At 43.4% G+C, this 9,981-nt stretch overlaps 1 protein-coding gene across 2 annotated transcripts in view; it reads right to left on the minus strand.

The window, feature by feature from the left end:
- Positions 1-924: 924 nt before the first annotated feature.
- Positions 925-9,981, minus strand: part of MRPL23 (mitochondrial ribosomal protein L23) — a 28,480-nt gene continuing 19,423 nt past the window's right edge. For both annotated transcript variants that reach the window (XM_025215523.1, XM_025215524.1), the window contains exon 6: positions 925-1,240. The gene's annotated coding sequence lies outside the window, so the exon portion shown is untranslated. The remainder of the gene's footprint in view (positions 1,241-9,981) is intronic.

The following is a 9,981-nucleotide window of genomic DNA, read 5'->3' on the forward strand; positions in this document are numbered from 1 at the left end:
ATAGGGTTAAAACATAACACCTCGCTTGCTGAGGTATGCAGCCACCGTGAAGAGAACCTCAGTGAAGACCCTTCAGGTTGCTGACAGGCCAAATGGGAAGACTTCTAGGGCTGTCTGAAACAGCATTTTGTTTCGACTTGTTTCACCGGGACAGTGTTTCATTTAGATTGGTTTCAAAAGCACTGTTCCGTTTCATTTAAACTTTAGCTGTTTCAACTTTTCGCCCATAGGCTTTAATGGTGAAGCGCAAACCTGTCTATAACTTTGTCTTTCTTACCTAATTAGGATGAAACTTGCAGGGATGATAGCTCCTTCTGAGGCCATGAAGCCTACCATGTTTCAAGGAGATAGGTAGAGGGGTTTCTGGGAAACTGTACCTCAAGCTGCTGACAAGCAAAACTCATGACAAGTGTGTCTGTTTGCGTGTTATGGCGCAGCAGGGTGAAAGCTGCAGGGATGGTAACTCCTGCTAAGGACATGAATGAAGCCTGCCAGCTTTCAAGAAGATAGGTACAGGGGCTTCTGGGAAACCACACCTCAAACTGTTCAGAGCAAAATTTGTGTCACTTGTAAGTGTGAAGGCACAGAGAAGCTCAGTTCAAACGGTACTTTTTATGCTGTTTTTCCATCCCTCCTCCAGAGCACTGGGATTGGAAGGGACCTCAGGGAAGGATGACAGTCACTGGACAGCTACACATGTCAATATCAGAACAGTCCTTCCCCTCTTCCCCCTCCCTCTCCTTAGTTTCTCTTTAGCTGCAAGCAAGCCCAGGTTCAAAACCCGAAACATTTCAAAAGTTTCGAACTGTGTCGACTGCCCTCGTTTCGTTTCAAGGCTGTTTCAAAGCCTTTTGTTTTGTTTCGATTTCGCTGTTTCGAGCTCGAAATGAGTTGAAACAAAACAGCCAGTGAAATTTTGCACAGCCCTGCTTTATACTACTAGTGGTCTTGTCCCACAAGAAAATGCAAGTCATCTTGAAATGTGGAAGTACACATCCTGCAAATTGAGAAATGCAAGTCAATCTCTTTTTTATAGTGATGGAATTATGAGAGTCAGAGTCACCATCTTGAATTTGATCTTACAAATAGATGTAGATTTCTTGGAATAACATCCTTCTTTCCTCTTTGGAGCTGGGAAGTAACCATTGTAAAACATTTCTCTCAAAATGTGAAGGACCTTTCTATTGCACCCTTGGCCAGAAGGGATTCATGCTGGAGCAGACTCTTGTGAGCAGGATCCCTGAAAAGGGACAGAAAAGAGGGATTTGAGAGAGGTAATAGCCACATCCACACATGCAGGCATGGGCAGTTTGTGGCACCACAAAAGCAAAAAAAATTCCCAGAAAAAAATGCAGCACAAAGCACTCCAAAAAAGCATGCGATGAGACAAATACAGAGACAGAGGAGAAGGCCGTCCAGAGCTGCCCATTTCCCCCATCTCCGTGCACTGGGGCACAGTGTGTCTCAAGATGGGGGAGCAACCAGCCCTGAGCTAGCTGCTCCCTTGTCTCCATATGCCTCAGCACAGGGATCCACGGAGGAGCACCTGTGCTGAGATGCACAGAGACGGGAGAGCAGACAGCCCTGGGGTGGTTTCTCCCTCATCTCCATATGCCACTCCCCAGCTGGCTGGGGCAAAGGTTGCCTCAATGCAAGGGCTGCCTGCCAACTAGGCACCCTGTATCCCAGCCAGCACCCCCTGGAGCACACGGAGCGCTGGCGCAGCACGCCGAGGACTGGGAGGAGGTGGGCACAAGCAGCTTGCCCACAGTGAGACAATATGTTCCATAATCAAGCACAGGTGCAGGGACATACACTGCAGCACAGATTTGTGCCACTACTATTTGTGCCGTTGCAAACGCACTGCCGTGCTCATCTGGATGTGGCCAATGATGCCCACTGAATGCTATAGCTCATTGCCATTGCAACTAAAGCCCAGAACAGCAAGAAAATTTCCATGAAGTGCCAATGACAGTGTCAGTTGATGGACTGAGGTAGTCCAAGGAGGATATTGGTGCCAGAAAAAAATCTGAATATCTAGGATAAGCTGTCAACCTCATGGTCTTTCCTACCTGGAAAAGTTTAAACTTTACTTCCTTCTTTTTGCATGTTTTGGATTTAAAGGACCATCACCAGATAGAACATCAGTCTGGGATCTGAGAGTCCCCCACACAAAACAAGACATATGGAACATCCACTGCTGTCAGAATTAACTCCATCACCTCAGGGACAGTTCTTAAAGCCAAGAATGGGAAAAGATGCCTCCAAAAGAATTAACTCTTTAGAGGGAAACAAAGCAGAAAGCAGTGAGGCATTATGGCAGCTCCTCACAGCAGGAAAGAGAAAGGCAATGGGGGAAGCGGGTGAGGTGCCTATCCCAGTTAAAATAGCCTTCCCTCTTCCTTTAAAGCAGTAGTTCTTCAACTTTTTTAGGCACAAGGCATCCCTCAGATAATACCAAGTCTTAGTTTGCACTCGTTTTTTGACTATGAAAAAATGATAAGTGCAATTCTTCTGTTTCAAAGAACACAACAGGTCAGCATGTTTTTAATACTACGGATTCCTATTTGAAATCGCTGGGTTTATCTTGTGAATTATGTTTGCACACCTAACAGTGCTAACTTTGCATGGTACCCTGGGGCAATGGCTCTCAAGGCACCCCAGGGTGCTGCAGCACCCTGGTTGAGAACCATTGATTTAAAGAATAGTATAGCACAGAAGTGGCCAACTTGTTGCGTGTGCGCCACACGGATTAGGGAGGGAGCAGGAAGTGCAATAGGGCAGAGAGCAGAAAGCAGAGCAACAGATTGTGCAGGGGAAAGGGATTGAAATGGCATTTGGGGAAGGCTCAAGGCTTACTTTGTGGCACATGTGCCAAAAAGATTGGCCCTAATTGGTATAAAAATAATATCATCATATTAAATTAGGCTAGAAATCTAATTTGTATGCCCTGTATCCCCTGGGTGTGGAACCACAAGGAGAGGCAGAGCCCAGAGTATACTCTACAGGTACTGCTGAGGCATTAATCTCCAACTGAAGGCTCAGAGCATGAGGGACTCCCATCTCTGAGAATATATAGTTTGTGCAACTAGTCACAGGAGAAGGATTATTATCCATATATAAATTTGCGGCTGGGAAACTAACTGAAAAAGAATGAGACCAAGTGATTTGCCTAAAGTCAGAGGCAGGTAGAGGCAAGAACTGAATTCAATTTTCCAGAATCCCAGTCCATCATCCTGTCTTGCTACAGAAGCTGTATTTACAATGTATGACTTAGAAGAATGTGCAAGTGTACAACCCTAAGTTTGAGAACATACTAGAAATATTATTGCCAGTAAAATCATTCTTCTAAGACAGCAGTCAGCAACTAGGACCTAGGGGAAGGGTCTGCTAACACTGCTTTTTCCCATGGTGGCATGAATGAGGAAAGCTGCTGATGCCACTTCTCTCCACAGTGCCTCAGAGAAAGTGATAATTGCCAAAGCTCCCACTGCCAAATGTCACCAAAACCCCACACCTGTAGGCCAAATCAAATGGCTTGGTAGGCCAGATCTGGCCCGTGGGCTGAGGGTTGGCCACCCCTGTTCTAAGACATTCATATGAATAGAGGAATTATCATAGTAGCTCAGATTCTTGAAGGCTCAGATCAAGTGTAGCTTAGACCTATTCTTCAGTCATGATCGTGTCACACAGTCTTATTACTCAGCAGTATCTGCTAGCAGTTGCTCCAATGTAGGGTGCATGGTGGACAATTCATGGACTAATCTATTCTTCAGGAAAATTCCCTCCCACCCTCCAACAGCTAAGGGTCAGTTTATTTTCCAAAATATTTCTATCATTTCCAAAATGCCTGTTGTTCTTCATATGTCATGCATTATCTATGATAAATCATTTTTATAACCCAAATAAATACTTCATCCTTTTTTTGAACATCTATCTGAGTTTTGGCCTCAATGGTATCTGGTAGCAACAAGTTCCACGAACTAATTATGTGTTAAAAGTATTTCCTTCTATTAGTTTTGAGTCTGACATTCGCTGAATGCCTCCAAGAACTTAAATTAACCAACATGAACAGGAGTTTCTAATCTGCCTTCTCTAGACCATTTACTGTGTTAAACATGTGTGTCATGTCTTATTCATCCCCTCTTGATGGTAAACTCTACTAGACTTTTCAATTGCTCTTTACACATGGCTTTTTTCCCTTCAAATTCTAAAGCGCTTCCATTACACATCTCTGAATGCTGCAATTTCTTTGTTGAAAGGGGTCGATCAGTACTGCACAGAGTATGCAGTGGTACTCAACCCTTTTAGACTGGAAGCACCACTTAGAAAATACCTGCTCTTGTTTTTCACTCATTTTTGACTGACGAAAAATAATAGAGCAAAGAACTAAGAAAACCCCAACAGGTTAAAACATTTTTAATGTTGTGGATTTCTAGGGTTTATCTTGTGAATCATATTTGCATATTTAATAGTGCTAACTTTGCTTGGGACCCCGGAGCACCCTTGAAAGTCTCTGAAGGCACCCCAGAGTACCACAACAACCTAGCTGAGAATTTCTGTATTAATGTGCATTATAATGGAATTATAATAGGTTTATATTTTCCTTCTGTTGATTGAAATAAAAAAACTGGAGGAAAAAAGGAAGCAGATTTCTTCCGTAGTTCTAAGATTCCTAGTTTTCTATATACCATTGAAGACAACTGCACTGAAGAAGGTACTTTGCCAAAGGATAACCGCTTCAGCAGTATGAGTCACTAACTGGGCTGATCAGCAGGTCCATCAACTTTGTCATCCCTAGTAAAAAGCTATAAAATCAGAACAGAAGAACTGCTACTGCCAAGGCAGTGCATCCCATCACAGCATACAACTGGAAACTATTATAGCTGCCTTGCACAGCTGTTCCTATGCAGCCATCGTCCGTCACTGTCTGTCCCACACATTACCCATTCCCTTGATGTCCCAACTCACTGTGGTTAGCTATGTTAGCTATCTAAGTCCCAAGAAACAGCTATCCAAATTGCACAATTCACTCCTGAGATGCTTCCATTTGTTAACCAAAGAAAAGTTATTCCTGCACAACCCATTTTATTTCGTCCTTGAGTCTCAGTGCCAAACACAGGAAGGCCCAACAAGGTGACTGAACTCTCTCACCCATTAAACACCAACTCCTCAAAGAAGCTCTTCATAACTTTGCCTCTCCACAGTACCTTCCATCAGATCATCCAGAACAACCTAACAAAAGTCTGTGGCTCAGCTATCCACTATAAATAAGGTGCATCTGAGGCACATCAGTTAAGCAACATAAAGGTCACAACCCAAGGCAATAGCAGATAGCAAGAGACCCCCATAAGCTCCTTGCTCCACTTACTCCAATCAATAATTGGAGGGATGAAGTTGCTTGCATTTCACAGCCAATTAAATTTAAAGTGTTCATGGGGGCTGCTAACCTGTATGTTCAGCCTGAAAGCAAAATGGGAAAAGCACACCAAAAAGGAAAGAGGCTGAAAACTGGTGCAGCTGTTGTTTAATGGCCATAGGCCCGGCCTCTGAACTGAACACTCCTGACGTTCCCTAAAACAGCCTTCTAGAAGGCTGCATGCATGAGAGACGAGAATGGGCTCAATCCAATCCTTGAAGCCAACAGCAGTTCTGCCAGGATTAGTAGTTCAATATCAGGCCCAAAGCCTTTTTTAGCAAATAAGAAAAAGCAGCAGCCTACAAACTCTTTTAGCTTTATTTCAAGGAACTTGGAAGTTCCTCCCCTCCTCCCCACTTAGCTCCTTCCATAAACTCTTTGCATGCAAAGCAGCGTCTCCTGGGTCCCTCATTCTCTCTGGCAAAGTAAACAGACCTCCAGTGTTGCAACAAATGAACAACAAACAAACAGAGAGGGAAGAAAAAAAAACTAGCTGCCAACTTGAGGCTTTTTTCAACATGTTTTATTTTTCAACAGAAAGAAGCCATGTCCCAGGGGTGACCTTGCAAAAAAAGCTTTTTGGCAACCTGACGATACTCTCACACACCCTATCACATGGGCGCATGCATGCTCATAGAGCCTTGGCATTGTTGGCCACATTTTTTTTTTTTCAGAAGTACCGAGGCATCTAAATACCTTTCAAAAAATCTGGCCACGTGTGTAAATATATACATATGGCTCCATCAACATGTTTATTTTCTTTTGTTGTCAGGTTTGTTTGCCTAGTTTGAAGCAAGAGGGAATGTTGTTCTTAGCAGAATTTTTTTGGTATTTATCTTTCAATCAAATGTTCCCTGTTGCAGGGATAAACAGGATGTTTAGAGACACTGGGTATGACAACCAGCCTTCTACAGCTGTCCGGACACACCACTGACTGGGCTTCCCGTATGGACGCGTGTGCCTGAGCACAAGCATGGCTCAGCATCCCTCCCAAATTGGGGAGATGAACTGTATGACCTAATAGGTCTTTCCCGGTTCTCATTTCTATGTACAGGATTCACAGGAGAATGTTTAACTCTGGAATGCTTCTCCAGCCCTTTCGTCTGTAAAAGGGGATAAAATTTGCCTGCCCCCAGAGGTTATTCCTAGCCTAAACTTGTCTAGCTTTGGCTTTGTCTGCTGAACTAAAGAACTTCTTTTATCAGAAATCTCCTTCCAATGTAGGCACTTAAAGACAGTGATTGAGTTGCTTCTAAAACACTATCTTTGATGTATTAGATCAGACTTCATCTCGTTTTGTCTTCATGGGACTGGTTTTCCAGACCTTGAATCAGTATATGCTTGCTTAGTAAAATATAGTAAGACTTGGCTTCTAAGTGACTTTAGAAAGTGGAATATAGACGCTTTTGAAAAAGCTCTTGTAAATCCCTAACTTCTAACTGGATTTAAGAGATGCTAAAAGCAAAAAAGGTTGATAAACAACTGGTAACTAGACATATTTTATAAGAAAAATAAATTATTCTTTGGTCAGGATCTAATGATCTGTGTTCTCACGTGTTGGAGTAAGTTATTAAAAGATTCCTTATGAATTCTAAAAGATGGTCATATTTATAACATCAATGCATACTGTAATAAGCTATAATAGCCACAGAGGGTATATGCTCTTTAACTATCATAGATCATTGTAAAGGAAATGTGCCTCCTTATCCACTGTAAAATCCTTTGGATTTAGAAAAATTAATATTTCAAAAAATGTATCCCTCTGCTTTACAAAAATTTGATAACAGATATTAACGATCAATTAACCACTCATTCAGCGCTGGTTAGGCCTCACATAGAATGCCCTGTGCAGTTCTGGATTCCACTTTCTAAGAAGGTTTAAGGAGAAGCATTATAGCAGTCTTCAAATATCTGAAAAGCTGCCATAACAATGAGGGAAGAATAACTTCACCCTTACAGCAGAGGGCAGAATACAAAACAGTGGATTTTAACTACAACAAAGTAGGTTCATCTAAGATCTCAGAAGAAACTTCCTTACTATTAGAACAGTAAGGCAGCAGAATAGACTGCTCAGGAAAGCTGTGGAAGCTCCTTCACTGGAAATTTCCAGAAGGCTGCTGGATAAGCACTGCACAGGGATGCTTTAGGTCAGGGCTTCCCAACTTATGAGTGGCTGGGGGTTTATCCCACTATGCAGGCTGCACCCTCAGAGCTGGGGGCAGGAAATGGCAGCCAGAGAACGGAGGCGGGGACTGGAGAGTCTGTAAGTTGAAGGTGGGGGGACCTGGCAGGAGCCCACAGGCTGCAAATAAACCCCTTGTGGGATGCATACAGCCCACAGGCTGCAAGTTAAACAGCACTGATTTAGGAAGGACATTTCTGTATTTGTACAGGACCAGATGACCTTTGAGGTCCTCTTTAACCCTATACTTCTGTGCTGTTCTGTTCTAATTTTCCACACAAGTACTTTAAGAGCAACAAATAGGTCAAAAAAGTGACAGAACCACTGTATAAAAAGAAACTTGTTTTGCTGTGAAACAGTTTTCAAGACTTGGGACTACACACAAAAGCTATGGCCTGTGTTATGCAGGAAAGGGAAAAGATGACCATAATGGTCCTTTTCCTTCAATGCACCTCCATTCTGATACTGTTTGATAAACATGTAAGACTGCGTAAGATCATAAAATGTGGACCGCTGTAATATTTAATCACCTCCTTGCTGTACACACTGAAACAATGACTGAGGTCTTATTCTATTTTAATTAAGATGCCTCTCATCTAATAGCCAGCCATTATAATCTTTTAGCACAAAGCTTTTAACCAAGACAGAGAGCAATAGCATCCAGCTATTCTAAAGCCATGTCACTAAGGAAGACATTTACAAGGCTACATATTATTCACTTTGCTGTTTTTGTGAGAAGCTGATCTCCCCTCTCAGCAACTTCACAGAATACCTTAAATCCATGAGAAATGAGGTACCATCATTCACATATTTGCTGCATGTTCCAACATGTTACTCTCTTCTGGAGTCTGTATATAAGAAAAGAAGAAAGGAACTACTCCACATTGCCTTTACTTGTCAGGGAAGCCAACAGCTGCAGAGCTCCGTGCCAAGTGTGAGAAACAGCTTCACACATCACACCAGAATGTTATGATGAGATCTCTTCTACCAAGTAATCATACACTCCTCAGAAATTATTCATTTCTACATCGAAAGTTTGGCCCTCAGGTACAGCTGCTTGCCTCACAAACTATCAAGGGCAGTTTTGCACACTTTTTGGTAGCAGGGTGTGACCTGACCTGACTGGAGCCCCTCCTGACCTCCTTGTATACTGTAGGACACGAATGTACAAGGTGACAAGCAGGGTCTAGTTAAATTGAACATGGAATCGGGAAGCAGCCAGTCCTGAGTTCTACTCCCAGCTCTGCTGCTGACTTGCTTCATGTCACACCACCTCTTAATCCGCTTTCCAGCCTACAAAATAAAGGAGATAATATTGACAGTACAGGAGCAGTGTTGGATTAACCCTTTAATGGGCCCTAGGCAAAGAAACCCATGGGCCCCGGGCTGGTCGAGACCTCCCTCCCCACCCCGGTGCTACTGCCCACAGGGAGCAGGGCTTGGAGCGGCCACTACAAAACAGCCGCTCTGATGGTGTGGCCGGTAGAAGGGAGGGGAAGGGAGGCGGATGGGGCCATGTGCACCACTGGCACGGAGGGAAGGTACAGAACCCCCAGCAGCTCAGGGCCCTAGACATGTGCCTAGTTTGCCTATGCATTAATCTAGCCCTGTACAGGAGTAGTGGTGGCATTGATAAAGCACTAGGTGGTACCAGGCATCAATTAACAATGGTAGACAAGGTTCCTTGGGTGAATCTGATATCTTTTATTAGACCAACCCAAATAGTTGGAAAATAATTATTAAGCAAGCTTTCGGGTTCAAAAACCCTTCATCAGGTTAAGGAAGTTTCAGCAGTTGGTATGTGCTCTTCCTGGATGGAATGAAAAGTAAAGAAGCCAGCGGCTGGGCTGGTATGCATACAAGACAGGTAGTCAGTGAAAATGTAGATTGAGGAGTCAATGGGTGAGAGACAGGCGGAGGGAAGAGAGAAAATGGGGATGAAAGTGGAGAGAGACCTGGGGAGTCAGATGTCAGGCAGGTTATAATGTGGCATAAATCCAATGTCTATATTTAGTCCACGATTTTTACTATCCAGGAGGTTGATGAAGTGGAGTTCATAGGCTCGTCTCTGGGAAGGGTTTTGTAAGTTTCCTTTGAGGATCAGGACTGAGAGATTGGAGAGAGAGTGGTTTTCTTGTGAGAAATGTGACAGAATTGGGTATTTCTGTCTTTGATAGATTTCCAGTGTGCCTTCATTCTGGTGCGCAGTTGTTGTTTGGTCTCTCCTACATATTTTCCATCAGGGCATTTGGTGCACTGGATGAGGTATATTACATTTCTGGAGGTGCAGCTGTAAGATCCTGGGATGCTCATGGCTCTGTTGTTGGGTGTAGTAATAGTGGGGGGGGTGGAGATGTGTTGGCAGGTTTTGCATTTCTTG

Source organism: Alligator sinensis, unplaced genomic scaffold, assembly GCF_000455745.1.
Source record: "Alligator sinensis unplaced genomic scaffold, ASM45574v1 scaffold1299_1, whole genome shotgun sequence".
Lineage (NCBI taxonomy): Eukaryota > Metazoa > Chordata > Crocodylia > Alligatoridae > Alligator > Alligator sinensis.